Source organism: Acinonyx jubatus, chromosome B3 (genome assembly GCF_027475565.1).
Source record: "Acinonyx jubatus isolate Ajub_Pintada_27869175 chromosome B3, VMU_Ajub_asm_v1.0, whole genome shotgun sequence".
NCBI lineage: Eukaryota > Metazoa > Chordata > Mammalia > Carnivora > Felidae > Acinonyx > Acinonyx jubatus.
The window spans coordinates 67,578,096-67,597,336 of NC_069386.1; the positions used below are offsets into that span (position 1 = coordinate 67,578,096).

The 19,241-nt window shown below is 41.7% G+C and overlaps 1 protein-coding gene and 1 pseudogene across 1 annotated transcript in view; one reads left to right on the plus strand and one right to left on the minus strand.

Annotated features, from left to right (window-relative positions):
* Window positions 1–19,241, plus strand: part of RYR3 (ryanodine receptor 3) — a 525,783-nt gene that overhangs the window by 90,216 nt on the left and 416,326 nt on the right. The window lies entirely within an intron of this gene.
* LOC128315974 (cytochrome c oxidase subunit 1-like) lies at window positions 2,210–3,777 on the minus strand (annotated as a pseudogene).

Below are 19,241 nucleotides of genomic sequence, written 5' to 3' on the forward strand. Positions count from 1 at the left end.
CAAGAGATTTCTCTGTGCATCGATTTCGGGGAGAGGGATTATCTCCATGCGGTTCTCATGCAGGCAGCCGGGGCTTTGGTCGACTTCCGTGGGAGTGAGTGGGTGACAGCATTAGGAGCCCTGAGAAGCACTGAGACCACAGAGCACAGTGGGCCTGGACCACCCGCTCTGGAGTGAGAGCCCCAGGGACCACCCCCTGGAGGGGGTCAGAGATGGTGCAGACTTGACCCATATGCCTATCTCCAAGGACTGTGAAGCCTGGCCCAGAGGGGCCTTGCTCACACAGGTGGGTATAGGCGTCTCTGGTGGCCAAGGTACCTGGTGTCTGTGGGGACTGTCACCTGCCCACAGCATACTAAGAATAGACCTCCTAGGTTGTGCTGACCTCTCTTGGTTTTCTAGGTTGAAGGTTTAGTTTCCCGAACTGTAGCATTATATGTAAATCCAGAATCACGAGGCTTCATGGTAAAGAGCATAGGCTTAGAACCCATCATTATACCTGGTGCCAAATCCTGGTGTCACCTTTGACCAGGGACCTCCTCTTTCTAGGTCTTTCTTTGCCTGAGAAATAGAGCCAAATAGGGTGAAGACATAGGCTTGGATTAGGGCTACAGCAAATTCAAGGATTGTTAGTAGAATAAGAATAATGAAAGTAATTAAAGCAGCAGGGACAGTAATGTTTGTTAAGGCTAGAGTGGCCCCTCCAATTAGGTGTATTAGTAAGTGACCTGCAGTAATGTTAGCTGTAAGTCGTACGGCTAAGGCTATAGGTTGAATAAAGAGACTAATAGTTTCGATAACTACAAGCATAGGAATTAGGGGAATGGGTGTTCCTTGTGGTAAGAAGTGAGCTAGGGATGCTTTAGTTTTATGGCGAAACCCGGTAATTACAGTACCGGCTCATAGTGGGATAGCTATTCCTAGGTTTATTGATAATTGGGTGGTTGGAGTAAATGAGTGGGGTAATAGGCCTAGTAGGTTTGTTGATCCAATAAATAGGATAAGGGACATCAGTATTAGAGCTCAGGTCTGTCCTTTGTAGTTATGAATGGCCAATATTTGCTTTGATGTTAGTTGTACTAGTCATTGTTGCAGTGAGATTAGGCGGTTATTAATCAGTCGGTTGGGCGATGGAAATAGAATACTTGGGAATATAATGATTAATATAACAATAGGCAGTCCTATTATTGTTGGGGTAATGAAAGAGGCGAATAGATTTTCGTTCATTTTTTTTCTCAGGGATTAGGTTGTTCTAGTGTGATTATGGATTTAGGTTCTGGATTTGACGGATACAGGTGTTTTGAGATTTTTAGTTGGAATACGATAAATAGTGTTATAATTATTGATATAATAGTAATAAATCAGGTTGATGTATCTAGTTGTGGCATACCATTAAGGGGAGGTCTAAACTCCCAGTCTTTAACTTAAAAGGTTAATGCTTGTTTAGCTTCTCAATGAATTTATAGTATAGATGCAGATCATTTTTCAAAATATATCAGCGGGACTAGTTCGAGGACAATGGGTATGAAGCTGTGGTTTGAGCCACAGATTTCTGAGCACTGACCGTAATATAATCCAGGTCGTGTACTCATTAGGGTCGTTTGGTTTAGTCGACCTGGAATAGCGTCAGTTTTTAGACCTAGAGATGGTACAGCTCATGAGTGTAGTACGTCTTCTGATGAAATTAGTATGCGAATGGTTATTTCTATTGGTAAAACTACTCGGTTGTCGACTTCTAGTAGCCGCAGTTCTCCTGGTTTTAGTTCTTGGGTAGGGACTATGTAAGAGTCAAAATTCAAGTCTTCATAGTCGGTATACTCGTAACTTCAATATCATTGATGCCCTATAGTTTTTACTGTGAGGGAGGGGTTATTAATTTCGTCTATTATATAAAGGATTCGTAGGGAGGGCAGGGCGATGAGAATCAGGATGATAGCAGGCAGGATAGTTCAGACGGTTTCTACTTCTTGAGCATCCATTGTGCTTGTATGCGTAAGCTTGGTTGTTAATATTAATGAAATAATATAAAGGACTAATGAGCTAATTAGGAATACAATTATCAATGTATGGTCATGGAAGTGTAGAAGTTCTTCTATAATAGGGGATGTGGCGTCTTGAAAGCCTAGCTGGAAAGGGTATGCCATGGAAGTATATAGATTCAAGTCTATAATTTAACTTTGACAAAGTTATGTAATTATTTTACTAATACTTCTTAATTGAGAAAGACATAATGGTTATGGCATTGGCTTGAAACCAGTTAAAGAGGGTTCGATTCCTTCCTTTCTTATTTTAGTAATACATAAGTTGGCTCTTCAAATGTGTGATACGGAGGGGGACATCCATGTAATCACTCAAGATTAGTTGTGGTTAATTCTACTATGGCCACTTCTCGCTTGGATGCAAAGGCTTCTCATACCATGAAAACTATAAGTATGACTGCTGTTAATGAAATGAAAGAGCCTATTGAGGAAATTGTGTTTCAAGTTGTATATGCATCTGGGTAATCAGAATAACGTCGTGGCATTCCAGATAGGCCTAGGAAGTGTTGAGGGAAGAATGTTATGTTGACTCCTACAAATATAATCGTGAAGTGAATTTTTGCCCAAGTATTATCAAGAGTGTATCCTGAGAATAAGGGGAATCAATGGACGAAGCCTCCTATGATAGCGAATACTGCTCCTATTGATAAGACATAGTGGAAATGGGCTACTACGTAATATGTATCATGGAGAACAATATCTAGTGAAGAGTTAGCCAGTACAATTCCTGTTAGGCCTCCTACGGTGAACAGGAAAATAAAACCTAAAGCCCATAGTATGGCGGGAGATCATTTAATATTACCTCCATGGAGAGTGGCTAGTCAACTAAATACTTTTACCCCAGTAGGGATGGCGATAATTATGGTAGCTGATGTAAAGTATGCTCGTGTGTCTACGTCCATTCCAACAGTAAACATGTGATGGGCTCATACGATAAAGCCCAGGAAGCCAATTGATATTATGGCTCAAACTATTCCCATGTAACCAAATGGTTCTTTTTTGCCTGAATAATAGGTAACAATGTGCGAGATTATTCCAAAACCGGGTAGAATTAAAATGTAGACCTCTGGGTGGCCAAAAAATCAGAATAGATGTTGGTATAAGATAGGATCTCCTCCTCCAGCAGGATCGAAGAATGTGGTATTTAAATTTCGATCTGTTAATAACATGGTGATTCCTGCTGCTAAAACTGGGAGTGATAGAAGTAACAGGACTGCAGTGATTAGAACTGATCACACAAACAAAGGTGTTTGGTATTGAGATATGGCAGGGGGTTTTATATTAATGATAGTTGTAATAAAATTAATAGCACCTAAAATTGAAGAAACGCCTGCTAGGTGAAGTGAGAAGATAGTCAGGTCTACGGATGCTCCTGCATGAGCCAGATTGCCAGCTAGGGGTGGATACACTGTTCATCCAGTCCCTGCCCCAGCCTCCACTATAGATGAAGCGAGTAGAAGTAAGAAAGAGGGAGGAAGGAGCCAGAAGCTTATATTATTCATTCGGGGGAATGCTATGTCAGGAGCTCCAATCATTAATGGGACCAATCAGTTACCGAATCCTCCAATTATAATAGGCATAACTATGAAGAAAATCATTACAAAAGCATGGGCTGTAACGATTACATTGTAAATTTGATCATCTCCTAGTAGTGTGCCAGGTTGACCTAGTTCGGCCCGGATTAGAAGACTAAGAGCAGTCCCTACTATACCAGCTCAAGCACCAAACAGGAGGTAAAGACTGTGGTAAGACTTATGTGACACTGTTTGTATTTGCTCATTAGTTAATTTACAGACATTTACAGTGCTATTAAGATCTGCGTTGTTAAAATGTAATAAATGAGTTGATCTGGAACCAAGCTCGCTCTCTGTGTGTTCAAAAGGATACCCTGAATTGATTCTGGGCCACAGCTGCTTGACCTGTCCCTTCCCAACCCCACAGGCAAGGAGAAAAGTGACATAGCAGATCCTAAAGTAAACCTGAAAGAAAGCTGTATCTATGGCGATTGCTGGTTACAACTGTAGCTATAGAGATAGGTGTATATACACATATGTACACATTACATGTACAATCAAATCCGAAGGCTTTTAAATTTCTAAATGAAGTAGAACAGAAAAGTGCACATACCGTAACAGCTCAATGAATTACCAAAGTCTATACCCCACCCAGTTTGAGAAATTAATGATCAGAATTACCAGAATCCCTCGTGTTACCCTTTCTTTCCCCTCGCCTTCTTATGCCATCCCCTAAGTAAAACTCTAACCTGCCTTGTTAACACCATGGAGAAGTTTTGCGTGTTTCTGAACTTCATTCAACTAGAATTGGGTATGTATTCTTTTGTGTCTGAATTCTTCCATACAGAGTTAAATTTGTGAGACTCAAACACATTAAGGCAGGTCTTAACACTAAGGTAACCATAGGTAGTTGTTGATAGTTTACCTTTTCACTCTTGAAAGTGTATTGATTTGAGCAATAAATTGAATGAGGAGCCCTACCTCCCACCAAGGCAAAGAGGTAAAACTTCCTCCCACACACCCTATGGGTTGCCCTTTTGTAACTTCTTTTCCTCTAAAGCTCACTCCCAGTGATGAAGGTAATTGATTGGCCCTCACAATGTTGTGTTGATCCATTGGGGGAAAGCAGGTGGGGCTCTGAGACATTTCCCTTTCTGGAGGTCTGTGATAGCTATGGAGGGCTGAGTTCTGTCACTAATCAGACCGTCTTTCATGGAGACTGTTGGCTTTCCTGGGGATCTGTGCAGAACAAGGTAAGGGAAAGGGGCAATTTTGTAAGATGCTGGAGTAAGGGTGCTTGATTTTCTTAACCTTAAAAAAAGGCTTCCATAGTAAGGCTCCTGAATTGGCCTCCAATGGGGAGTGGTATTGCTAAGTTACCGTTTAAAGGGTGTTCTTGGATTTTTAGTATCCTTTTCTTCCTTCTGATCTCTGAGCTACTCATTTCAGTCAATCATAATCACCTAAAGCAAAGGCACCGTGGGAAGGTACATTCTACATAAATGATTTGCAAGGCCAGCAGCATGCCTTCAAAACTCACTGTCCTCTGGTTACCCTGAAATAATGGTTGGCTCTCCAAGAGATATTTTCTGGTTATCAGGACATGTTAAAGGTATTAACAACCTCAGGCCAAATATGAACTAATGCTTTTCTTATCTGCACCATGTGAAAGGTATGTCCCTAGAGAATCTCATTTAACAAGTTGGTTGCTCAGCTATTATGAGGTTTTAAAAATAGTTCTGCCTTGTTGGGACAACCATTCTCCACTGCCCCCACCCCCATCTCTGGCAAACACCAATCTGTTCTCTATTTTTTTAGATACTTTATATAAGAGAGCTCATACAGTATTTGTTTTTATGACTTTATCTAACCTAATGCCCTCAAAGACCCATCATGTTATTGCAAATGGCAAGATTTCATTCTTTTTTATGGTTGCATAATATTTCATTGTGTATATATATATCAATTTGATCCATTCATCTATTGATGGACACCTAGGAAAGTGCTTCCTATATTACATTCATAGAGCAGTTTTAACTCCTAAGGATCATTCAAAAAATTAATTTTATCTTTGCAATAATGTCCTTGGTTAGGATGAATATAACTTTCTTGTCTCAGGTGTCTGATTTCACAAGTGCACTAAACATATTGTATACATTTAAGCCATCTGGTAAAAATCCTACAACAGGCCTTCAAAAGATTGTATTTAGCTCTTTCTACTCCCCCCCCCCCCCCCGAGCTGAACATTATATGGCCATTTAAATGATGCTGTAGAAATCCTGGAAACTCCAGAATTTCTGACCTGTAGCATAGTTTTTTATATGGAAAAATGTTCATAACATTTAATTGAGAAAATGGGTTACAAAAGAGTTATGTTCTGTGTGATGTTGCGTGGAAAATAAGATTGACCTGTTTCTTTAAGACAAATTATTTTCCATTGTTAAATCTTTTTGACAAAAAGATACATCTTATGTGTTCCACTCTGATAATTTATTATGATAAATCATATTTGATAGCATCTTGTAATTAATTATGATTTCTCTCTTCCTCTTTCTCAAAGCTATGTCTCAATCACTTAAAGAATGTCTACCAAAATGTTAACAGTGATTATCTCTGGGTTGGGGACTGTAGTGATTTAATTTTATTTTTTTATCCTTTGTGTTTTCCAAATTTTCTAAGTGAACATTAATTTCAACAGTGCCTTTTTAAAAAGATGCAAGGCCCAAGTTTATCCTCATAGAGAAAGACGAAGTTCTTCCCCATGATTATTATAAAGTAGTAGATGGAGAAACAAAACATCTACAAAAATGATCTGCAGAAATGGTTAAAGGTATTTAGGGAGAGGTTGGCTTCAGGGACAGGGAATAGAAATTAGTTTAAATGTTGTATTTCAAGCATGTTTTCTTGGTTGGAGATACTTACCTATAGAATATCAGGAAAGAGCTTATAAGACCCTACTAAATTCATACTTGACTCTGTGGTTGATGGATTCACAAGTGTTACCATAAGAGAACAAGGAGACCATAACAGTTTGCATTTTATAGATGAGTAACGGCAGTAAATAGCACCAATGAAGTGGTACGATGAGTAAATGAAAATGGAATTTAGTTCCTAATTTGATTTTCATTCCCCAAAGCTTGAAGGTATGTAGGAGGCCTTCATAAACCAGTCGCATCAAACCTGAGACAAGTGTGACCAGTTGTATCGTGTTGGTCATACTTGCCGTGCATACTTGTAACTTCTTTTCTGTTTCTTTTCTGTACAGTCTGCCTTGGGTCAATATCTTTTATTCATCAGCTTCACCCAGACCTCTACTTTCGTGCCTAATTCATTTTGGAAATCTAGACAGACTGTTGTTTTTGTTAATACTCGGCTGAACTTGACATGTTAAACAGCTTTGCTAGACTTAGGCCACCAGCTGTGAGGATGATCCATTCGGTATAAATCCTGCACAGACTAAGAGCAGTCAGTTAGAACTGCCTTTAGGCGGGGGGGGGGGGGGCCTAGGGACAACTACTCAAGGACTCAGAAGACTCACTGCTGAGATATCAAGTTTGTGTTCTGTCTTGGTAGGACTTGGTGCTGTTGGTTGGTATGAAATCATATGCCTGATAGGGCCGAGACTAATTAGGTTGACCATGGTGTCAGCTGCAGAGATGAGGGCAGTTGGTGAGCTTACCACAGATAGATATGGGTGGGCAGTGCTGGCCTCGGCCGTGAGCTTGCCATAAGTGAACAAGTCCACCATGAATGACAAGACCCAGGATTATTGAATGGCATTTCACTTTGGTGTTTTATTTTAGATTGTGTGTTTATTGTGCAGCAGTCTAGAAATGAGTGAGTGGCCAGGATGGCTGATTTGGACATGAGGAATCTTAAAGACTTCGTTTCTGAACCAGGACTCTATAAAGAGGTTTGAAACCCAGTAACTGATGAAAGAGCTTTTTAGCATGTTTTAACTATTGATGTTGGTATATTCTTGATAACTGTGCATAGGTAGCCAATTAAACCAGTTTGTGATAGTGCGTTTTCTTTTTTTAAACTTGGAGCCAGTATCTTTAACAAAATATTCGGGTTTCTGAAAATAAGCAAATTTGAACTCTAAATAGGATATATGTTTAAAACCATGAAGCTAATTCAAGACTGCACTGAGAAATGCTGACTTTTGTTTTTTTGTTTTGTTTTGTTTTGTTTTTTTTTACTGTTGGTGGATGTCAGATGTTTTAAGCAATCAGAGATGAATTGAAATACTTTATAAGTGTCAACAGTACCTTCTATCTAGTAATGTATATGCCTGATATATATTAAATATAAACATCCTTAGTCTATGAATATGTATACATGTATGCAAGAAATGAAGATGTGAGTCTTTGAGTGTTTGTAGGCTTGATGAAATCTCTGAAGATTCTTCTAGGTCAATTGTAAATTTCACCGTAGAATAAGAATTCTGTGACAACAGAACTCTCGGTAAACATGTATGCTACATTGTTTTAAATTAGTGTACTATGATAAAATATAAAATGAATCCTTTTTCTTAGCAAAGTAAATAGTTATAATTTTGGATCCCATCAGCTTTGTAGCTACTAATTCAAGTATTGCTGTGTATCCATAACCTACCAACGCTGAAAATAAATGGTTAAGTAGAAACTACCTATAATCAAGTCCATTGTTTCTCTGATTTCCTCAAAATACCTTTACCTATCATTCCATTTGGCCAAGTTCTCTAAATAAATTCTGGATGGTTTCCAAATTAAAACCAGAAGAGAGACTCTTAGCCAGCCAACATTTTAGAGGAGCTGTAAAAAAAGTAAATGCAATTGCCAAAACACATATGGAATATCTTGTCAACTCAAGAGACAAGCAGTTATTTTGTATGGATATTCCTCCCTTGTAATAGCAGACCACATGTTCCTGTTTTTTCACAAGTGTTTGCCTTTCCCTTTCAGGGGTGATGTGGTAGTGAAATAACTGTTAGCTTGCATCTGGAGCGGTGCCTTTTATTAGTAGATATGATGACAGGATGTAAAATCAAAATATTGCTTGCGCTGTTGTTTGTCACATAGACTGTTGACTATAAATGATGAAACATATTGGTTATCTTTAAAGGGAAAGAACTCATTTGGGGTACCTGGGTGGCTGAGTCAGTTAAGCCTCCGTCTTTGGCTCAGGTTGTGATCTTGCTGTTTGTGGATTTGAGCCCTGCGTGGGGCTCTGTGCTGAGAGCTCAGAGCCTGGAGCCTGCCTTGGATTCTGTGTCTCCCTCTCTCTCTGCCCCTCCCCTGCTCATGCTCTCTCTCTGTCTCTGGCTCTCTCTTTCTCTCAAAAATAAACAGACATTTAAAAAAAGGGAAAGAACTCATTCACTGAACATTTACATGTTTGTGTGCTCATTTAATTTTCATAGTAATTCTAAATGGTAAATATTTACCCATTCTTAATTAAAATAATGGGCCTCAGAGCTACTAAGGAACTTGGCCAAGGTCACATAGATAGGGGTGGCTGTTATCTGAAACTATCTATAAGTGTATCTGATCTCAAAGCTCAGGTTCCTTGGGCTAGACCATTCTCTTTAGCCATCTGGTTGTTCCTGGCACAATTACTGTTACTGAAATAGTTAATTCGCACAATTAACATACCAACAAAATGGAAACTTACTTATGGAAGGTGTTAGCTACCATAACAAAGTCTTAACACAAATGGAAAATAATTAAAAATTCATAATAAATTCATAATGTATGAACAGGACTGAAACTGATTTTTGAAAACTGTAGGTTAATTTTTGTTCTTTCTTAGAGTGTATACTTTTCATCAGCACTTCTAATATTTATGTTGAAAATCTTTTTGTGTGTGTGTGTGTTTTTTTTGGGGGGGGGTGGTTTTTTAAGCTTATTTTGAGAGAGACAGAGACAGTTTGAGTAGGGGAGGAGCAGAGAGAGAGGGAGACAGAGAATCCCAAGCAGGTTTTGCACGGTCAGTGTGGAGCCTGATGTGGGGCTCAAACCCACGAAAATGTGAGATCACGACCTGATGCAAAACCAAGAATTGTAACTGACTGAGCCACACAGGCACCCCTGGTTTTTGTGGTTTTTTTTTTTTTTTGTTTTTTGATGTCTGGTACCCTAGGAGCTATCTCTTGGGAAAACTTGGAAGCAGAATGAGAGGAGTATGAATCCTTAAGTTAAATTACCTGAGTTTATGTCCTGGGTCTGCCACTAGCTGTGTGATCTTTGAGCAAGTGGCAATGTTTCCACATGCCTCAGTTGTTTCATTTGGAAGGTAAGAGCAATATTACTTCTAGCTTGTTCAGAAAGCCCCAGTGAGATGATGTTTATGGACATACTTAAATACATAGTGTTCTCTGAATCAACGGTGGTTTTTCTTGTACATGTTTGACAAAAAATTTGGTCATCTTGGGTGAGTATTTTTAGGCTGGGAGGTAGCTTAGCAGTCTGAGCAAGCAGCCATGGCTGGTTTTCATTCCTTAAGGCCACGGTCCTGGCATCGGGGACAGTGGCTCTAAACCAGTCTCCTGATACACTAAGTATGTGGCATGGTTTAACTGGGTGAGATGTGACCTTATAAACTGTCTTGTGTCCACTCTCTAGGGATGTTCCTTAGGCCTTTTCACTGAGTTATTTGGCTATGATTATGGGCCAAAAATAAGATTCTGGGACTCTGGGAGGTTTATCTTGGTTTTCATTGTAGAAAGAAATAGGGCTGAGCAAATCTGGAGAGCCATGAGATCTCTTTGGTATGCAGATATATTCTTTTAACCTGTGTATATTATATGTCACGTACATTCTCTTGTAGACAGCATAGCGGTCAGCTCATTTGACAGACCAATGCTTCTCTGACACTGACAAATATGTAAGGCCTGTGGGTAGTAATGAGGTGTGTTAATGGTGTTCATTCAGTTTCAAATGCTAGAAACCCAACTCAAATAAGCTTATAAAAAGGGAAATTTATTTGCTCATGTAACCGAATAGTCCAGTTGACAGGGTTGGCTTCAGTCCGAGTTGATCTGAAGATTTAGATGATATCATCAGGACTTTGCTTCCCTTGGTTGACTCTACTGTCCTCTGTTACACATTTAGGCAGATTCTCTCTTTGGGGGCAGGGAGGCCTACAAATGGCTCCAGGCCCATAGCATCCCTACCACTGTCCATCTTGGAGAAAAGAATGTGTGTCTCTCTTCTCAAGTATTCATAGTCTGAAAAGCACCCTTGCTGGCCTCGTTTAAGTCATGTGTTCACCCGTGAACTAAGCAGTGTACCTAGAAGGATACGTTACTCTGGCAGTTTACCCTGAGTTACCTGCTCACTACTGTGGCTGGAAAGGGGATACAATGGTAGCAGGGGGTTGGGATGGAAAGAGCATCAGTGATTCATCAGAGCACATTCTGTGCTTTGTCATGGATATATGGAAATAATCTCATTGGATGCCAAAGAAATGCTGTCTTTCTTTTTTTTTTTTTTTTAAGTGTTTATTTTTGAGAGAGTACAAGTGGGGGACGAGCAAAGAGAGGGAGAGAGAGGATCCCAAGCAGGCTTTGTGATGACAGCAGCGAGCCTGATGTAGGGCTTGAACTCAGGAACAGCAAGTTGGTGACCTGAACTGAAGTCACATGCCCAACTGACTTTCGGCCCAGGTGCCCCCAAAGAAATGCTTCCTTATCACTACCTTCTCTGCTTGGATAGGTGATAGAGGAGGAAAGAGCTTCAAAGAGTGGATCAACTGGTGACAGACTACCTCCCTTTGGCCAGACACTGGGACCTTCGGACGTTCCAGCTCCCTCTCAGGAATCCTCCAACTGTTTTTCCTCACCTCTGCCCTCATTCGGCTTCCATAAAATCTCTGTGATCTGTTCATATCAGCCTGACACTGAAAGTGTTGAGAAAATGAGATTTAATTGCCTCCCAAGAACGTGGACACTGGAGATTTTTTCAAAGAAAAGCTTTTAAGAGTCAAGGAATAAAAAATTACCATGAAACGGTGGACAGAGGCTCTCTGTTGGGGGTCAGGCAGCCCTGCCCTGCAAATCCTCAAATAATGCAGTCAGTGTAGCCACCTTGTCTGCTTCAGGCAATAGTCTCCAGCTCTGTGTTCTGACGAATCAATTTGGACATAGCTGAAAGTTTGCTGTCAGGTGGAGGCACTCCGGGTGCAATGGTGAATAACCTTGGGCCAGTCCACTGATGCCCTCAACATATGTTCACTACTTTCCAAATATATGTCAGGTTTGAGTCTAGGTTCTGAGGCTACATCAATGAACAAAGTAAAGTCCGTGCCCTATTATATATTCTAGGACAGGAGAGAGAATGATAATAAATAAGCCAGGAAATCTGTATGTCAGAAGAGGAATGGAACAAACTATTGAGGAGAGGCTGTGCATGAGGCCAAGAGGAAGCCTCCCAGGACAAAGAACTGATAGGAGAGAGAGAGAGGGTGCCTTAGAGATACCTGCAGAGAGAATTTGAGATGGAAAGAACAGGAAGTATGAGGTCCTGCACTGGGTTGTGTTTGGTGTGACAGAGGAACAGCAGGTATGGTAGTGGGCCTTGGAGGCCACGATGGGGACTTTGGCTGATACTCTGAGGGAGATGGGAAGGCACTGAAGAGGTGACCTGCCATTTCACCTGGTACCAATCCTGTGGTGGTTAACTTTGATTTTGTGTCATTAGATGAAGTTGGATAGCTTTAGAAACCTTGATCCAGGGAAGTGGAAGAGAGTAAGATACAATTGGTGGAGTCTGTAGAAAACGAGCTTAGAATCTGGAGAAAGGCATTTACTCCTCATGTGGCCATTGGATGTCAGATGAGTCATGCATTGTTACATGGTTACCATCTGAGTTGTTCCAGCAGAGTGTGTATTCTTTTTCTTCCCTTTCATTTTTTTTAATGTTTATTAATTTCAAGAGAGAGAGAGAGAGAGCAAGCACATGCGCACAAGTGAGGAAGGGGCAGAGAGAGAGAGGGAGAGGGAGAAAATCCCAAGCGGGCTCCATACTGCTAGCACGGAGCCCCGATGAAGGGCTCAAACTGATGAACCACAAGATCGTGACCTGAGCCAAAACCAAGAGTCAAACACTTAACCAACTGAACCACCCAGGCGCCCCTTCTTTTTCCCCTTTCTTTCACTCAAGAGAGTCAAACCTGGTAGTGTTATTCTATGTAGCATTGCTTTGAACTAGAATTGCCAGATTAAAAAAAAAAAAGAAAGAAAAAAAAGAAACCCAGTTAAGCTTGGATTTCAAATAAACAACTTTTAAGTACATTCCAGATGCTGCCTCCCATCCTATATTTTATCTGGTGAGCCTACTGGGCAGAACATAAACTTTAATATTTCAGGTATAGACCTCAGTTGCTGCTTCTGTAGAATGAAAAATGGATTTTTAGGATTTTTAGTCATCTACTCAGTTATCTATGCCTGGAACAATGCTCCTTACAAATGTGACCAAAATCCACTCCTTGCATGGTTAAAAAAAAAAAAAAAAAGGTAAACATCACTTTTTCATAATGCAACTGTGGTTCACTTTCTGATTACTTTGATTACTAACCAGTGGCCTTTCTGTCTGTAAACACTGAGACAGGCAGAGAATTTCCAGTTACCCAGTTGACTTGGCCAATGGACCAGGTAACTGTATTCTACTTAGAAATATGGGACAGGCCTTCCTGTTCAGAAAACCGTGCAGTGTCCCCTTTTTGGATCTCTGTCCTCTCTGGCACTCTGTCCTTTGAACACTGCCACTGTGGTCTCTCCAGATTCTCAGCTCTGTCTCCTTTACTCAGACTCCCCTGGACTCCCCTCCCCATGCTGTGGGCAGGAAGCTGGGCCAGCTGTATGGCTCTCTCTCCCTTCATTAACTGATGCCCTATGTCTTGAAAACCATTGTTTCATATACAGTATTTTGTCCTACTTTTCTGTTGCAGGCAGAAGGGAAAATCTGGTCCTTTAATTCCATCTTTATTTCCAAGTTAGGAGTTTCTCACTCCTGGAATTATAGTTACAACTAAAAAAAACAGATGAATGAAGACCCACCTCTGGGAGGAAATCAAGAATTTATCTTGGAGGTTGAAAAAGCTTGGAATGGAGAAGTATAACCTGAGAGACTGCTTAAAGAGCCAGGGCCCAGTGATCCTGGGATTCAAATCATGTCCCTGCTAGTTGAGACAGTCCAAAGAAGGTATAAACCCCCCAAATACAGAAATCAAGTTAAAACAGATGGTCTTTCCTTTTTTCTTTTCCGTTGTTTGACTTTGAACCTGGAAAAATTGTACATCTCACCGCATAAACACAATCTGGGGCTCTGTGTACAGTGATAAATGATACAAGAGGGACTGTCTCGTATAATGCAGTCACGTGGGGAATGCATGTCACAACACCGATTACGCAGATATTTGGGCCTGACCTGCTAGCTCATCAGACTCGGTGGCATTACGGCTCCTCATGTATTTTTAAACAACTGAACCACGATGCTTTGCTTCTTCAGAACATTTGACTGGAGGGACTCAACGCTCCCTAATTTGGAATCCTTGGAGATGAACTGAAATGAACAGGCAGGTACCCTCCATGGTAGAAATTAATTATTCACTATGTGTCAAAATGTTGAAAGTGATTTGTTACCAGTTTAGACAAACTTTTGGTCACTGAAGTTCATCTTCGTTATTCAAACACAAAATCAGCTGTCTGTAATGGGTCTGAGAGGAAAAACTTACCAGGTGAAGAAAGCCCAGGACTCAGAAAGCAACGAGTAGTCTGTGTACTTGGCTGCCTTATTTTCGTCTAATTGTCAGGGAGAGTTGGGATTCAGTGTAGACCTCTCAGAGAAATGCTCCACTGTGAATTCTTTCAACTTGAGAGTGCTAGGAATGGCGTGGGCTCTGCACAGCATGGCCGTGGGTGGAGGGAGCAGTGGGATACCATTGCCACTCTCTGTCCCTGGCTTACAAGCTGGCTTCCTGTGGGTGCATCACTTCTCAGCCCCCTATGCCAGGGTTTTTCTTGCTCTGGCTGTTAGAAAATGTGCTTCCCTAGAGCTGAAGTTGTCTAGCGGAGCCCCTGAGAAAAGCTACAAGATAAGCAGACGAAACTTAAATAATAGATCGTCATGGTGTCTACACAAAGCTCAGCCATCACCTTGGCCTCTTTGCAGTATTAAGGGTTGCAGGCAAATATGTTGCCTGCCTTTAAGAGTTACGAAAGGAAGGGGTGCCTGGCTGGCTCAGTAGGTAGAGCACTCAACTCTTGATCTCGGGGTTGTAGGTTCGAGCCCCACGTTGCCTGTGGAGGTTACTTAAAAAGAATTAGGAAAGCAGGTGTTTGTAGCTGCAAGTATCCAAGCAAACAGCTGTGTACATTGCATTCAGATGTACATAGTGGAGAGAAGTTCGTGTGACCACATGCAGCCATGAGAAGGAATGAGATAAAAGATTGGTTATACAGGATACATGCAGGGGGATGATGCAGCACCACCTGTTCTCTGGGCACGCTCTGTCATCAAAATGATCATTTTCTAGTTATTTGCTAATTGGACAGAGCCGCCCAAATCTGAATCACATCAACTTTGCCTTAAGAGTGGATCTCCCTTACTGCTCACACACAAAAGACCTTGGGGGGTAGCAGTGGTTCCATGCTTTCTGAGAGGCTGAGTCTTCACTCGAAAACCATGGTTTTGTGCAGGTCTCTTCTCTTTGTACAGTGAGGATTTTTCCATCACCTTGGCAATAAGCATTGAGAAATAGGGAGAAAACTATCAGAGGCTTGGCAAATGTATGGCCTGTCCTGTCTTTTGCAAGTTTTCTGTAGTAATCAGCTCCACGAAGATATTTGAGGGCCAAATTAACCCCCAGGAAAGAATTTGTCACAGTTGCCTGCCAAGAAATCTCATATTACTGTGAATGGAATATCAAATTTATGTTTCCTGTGTGTCAGCTACACCTGCTGTTGCCACTCACTGGGCTCCTTAGTGGATAGTTTCGGAGTTACTAGAATAGTCACTTAGGCAAATAGATTATGAATGTGATTGTTGACATGAAATGGATCCATTTCCTTTCAGACACAGTTATGGGCTGGTGGAGGACATGGTTTCTGGTGAAGGAATGCACCTTTTCCATTTAACAGCCCCTTTGGCCAAGGCTGGGAAGGCCACGGGTGGTTCTGGGCACTGACTTGCTGGTGACCTCTTCCAAATGCCAGAGGTATGTTCCCAAGCTGGATCTGGTCTTTGATGCCATTCCTCCAAGGGTACTGAGCTGACAGCAGAACCCCCAGCTCTCTTTAGGGCTTTGGAAGAGGCAGCAGGTGGTGGTATGTGGGTTTTCATCAAATTACTTGGTTATCACCAGTAGGATCACTTTGTAGCCACCCCAACCAACTATCCACGTTTGTTGGCAGAAGTCTCCTTGCCCTCCGGGGAAAGGAGAGGAAAGCCTTCAGGGCCTAGAGTCTGTCACCAGGGCTCAAGAGGATGGGACTCAAGGCTTTTCTTGTGCTACAGTGGATGCCTGGGTTTGGTAGTATCTCTGAAGCTGAGCAGTGTGGCTAAATCCAGCTCCTGCTCCACAGATGCATTTTCAGAACTGTCCTCCGGCTTGCCTGTTTCACACCCTCCCACTTTGGCAGCTTCCTGTTTGCAAACAGATTTGCTTGTTAAATGGAGAAAACCAAGCGTGTATGCATTTGTGTCAGGAAAAGGAGGAGGAAAGCCAGTCTTCCTGGAGGAAGGCAGCTGGGGTTGTCTTGATCAGGAGTATAGGATTCTGTTCAAGGAAGGAAGATTCCTTGGGGCGCCTGGGTGGCTCAGTGGGTTAAGTGTCTGATTCTTGGTTTCTGCTCAGCTCATGATGTCATGGTTTTGTGAATTCGAGCCCCACATCGGGCTCCAGTCTGACAGTGTGGAGCCTGCTTGGGGTTCTCTGTGTCCCTCTCTGTCTGCCCCTCCCCCACTTGCTCTGTCTCTCTCAAAATAAATAAACTTTAAAAAATAGAAGATTGCATAGGCTGGTTTCTCCATCTTTTATTTTTTTAATTTTATTATTTTTTTTAATTTAGAGAGCTGAGCAGGGGAGAGGGGCAGAGGGGGAGAGCAAGAATCCCAGGTAAGTTCCATGCTCAGCACGGAACCCAACGTGGGGCTCAATCCAATGATGAGGCAGTTATGACCTGAGCTGAAATTTAAGAGTCAGACACTCAACCAACTAAGCTACTCAGGCACCCCTGGTTTTTCCATCGTTTAATTGCTGTGCTCTTTTGAGGATAGGAATCATCTGCCCATCTCTGAATCTGAAAGACAAGCGTAACATCTTGATAATTAGGATTTTTCAATAGCAATGATTTTTTTTTTTTGTATATAAAATGACTCTTTTGAAGAAAAAATGAGGCATTCTTTTACCTCTTGAATTCTGGCATTTTTGCTTTTGGGAGCGGTCTTAGTAAACCCTTTAAGAAAAGTAAGGTGTAGCTTGCTTTTCCCAGGAAACTTGGTTAAAGCACATTTGTATTGTCCAAAATATCTTCTCACTGATGTAGAGGATTTGCAGAAAATTTATGTCTTGGGCGAGAGTTCATCGTTCATCGTATTTTAGCCATCTTCTCCAAGGATGAACATTAGATGCTATAGCAAGTGTGATTTCCAAATGCACATGAACTTTGAAACCAGAGTAGAGAACTGTTAATTCCTAGTGGAGGAGCCATGCTATTTGATAGATGAGATAGTCTTCTATTAAAAATAATCATCACAGTGCAGTATGTTAAGTGCTGTAATAGAGGAGTGTGCACATGCTTTGGAGGCACAGAAGATACCAGAGCGGGAATGACCACCTCAAGCCAGGGAGTGGGGAAGGCATTTGGACTAGACTTGAAAAGAAAAGTAAAAATATAACAGGTGGAGAAAATGGGAACCACATATTCCAGGTATTGAGAAAAGTGTGAAGGAAGACAGAAAGACATGAAAGAGCTGGGAAAAGAGGGTTCTAGCAGAGTTGAGTATGGCCAGAGGTGAAAACAAGCACAGAAAGATGATCCTGGAAAGATAGTTGGAGAAACCGGACTTGACCCTATAGGATATGGCCTATAAGATAAGCTAGTCTAGAGAAGTTCTTCATGGAAGGTTTTTGAACAGAAGTGATGTCAAATTTGTGTTTGTTTAAGTTTATTTTATTTTGAGGGAGAGAGAGCATGAGAGTGGGGAGGGGTGTGGAGAGAGAGGGAGAGAGAGCATCCCAAGCAGGTTCCATGTTGTCAGCACAGAGCCCAGTGGGGGGCTCATTCATGAACCGTGAGATCACAACCTGAGCTGAAATCCAAAGTCAGATGCTCAACCGACTAAACCACCCGGGTACCCCAGATTTGTGTTTTAAAACAACTAGCTCTAGGAGTGCCTGGGTGGCTCACTTGGTTAAGTGTCTGACTTCAGCTCAGGACGTGATCTCACCGTTCATGGGTTCAAGCCTCCTGTTGGGCTCTGTGCTGATAGCTCAGAGCCTGGAGCTTGCTTTGGATTCTGTGTCTCCCTCTCTGTCTCCCCCTCCCCCACTTATACTCTGTCTCTTTCTCAAAAATAAACCTTAAAAAAAAACCTAGCTCTAAAAGCAGTATAACTTTCCAAGAAACACAAAGACAGAAGTTCTGCCCAGGAAAGTCAGGCATAAGGTCATTGTCAAAAGACATGAGGGCCTTAACTTCAGAGAATGGGAGTAGGGATCAGACAAGGGGACACATTCACCAAGTATCCAGATGGTACAAAAAATAAGGTCTGGAAACTGAGTTGCTTTTGGGGAATCTGGGGAATCTGCTGGCATAGCGAGGGCAGAAGCCAGAATGCAATGAGTGAATGGAAGTGTGTGAGTGAATGGAAATAAAGAAGAGGCAGCTGTCAGAATAGATGGCTGTTTATTTACAGCAGCTTGAAAATGCAGGGAGACAGAAGGACTAGTAGCCTTTGGTGGGAGCACATGGGGGTGGGACATAGTCACCCTGCTGCATGTGTTTCATAGCGAGGGAAACTCGGGCTTACGGTGGGCAGGAGGGAAGGATCAAGGAGAGAGGGAAGAGCAAGGGGATAATTAGTGGGGGAAGGTTCCTGAGGAGACATGAGCAGGGGCTGGAAATCTGCAGCTAAAGGAAAGAAGTCAAATCTGAAAAAGCCACCGTGGAGAAATTGAGGTTGCCGAAACCTTCTGTTCTATCTCTTTTGGTAACAGGGCACAGCCAACTTGAAATTCTTCATTTTGGAACAAGCATCTTAGAGGTTTAAGTCTTGTTTCTGCTGGCTGTCCAGTTTGCTAGACTAGGTGGGGAATCCATTTGAAGTAGGAAAGTTGGTATCGGCCATTGGAGGTGGGCTCTCCATCATGAAGCAAACGCCTGGATGTTGGAATCCACTGACTATAATTATAAACATGAAGCTCCTGTACTCCCCACCCCACTTTTTAAAAATCTGTGGGCTGTCCTTTAGACTTGTTGGAAAATCTGTAAGGAAATGAAATGTCTTGATGGAGAAGGGCTCTATCAAACTTAATGGAAAGAGTAGCTTTACCTGACAGTATGACCATGTAAAAGACAACCTTGTGGCTTGATTTACTTGCTCTCTAAAACTTAGGCATTAGAACTGATTATTGCCAAGGCTCCTCTTAATTTTAAGATTACGTGGGGGCATGGTTCTAAGTTGAATTGGTGCCCATTCAATCA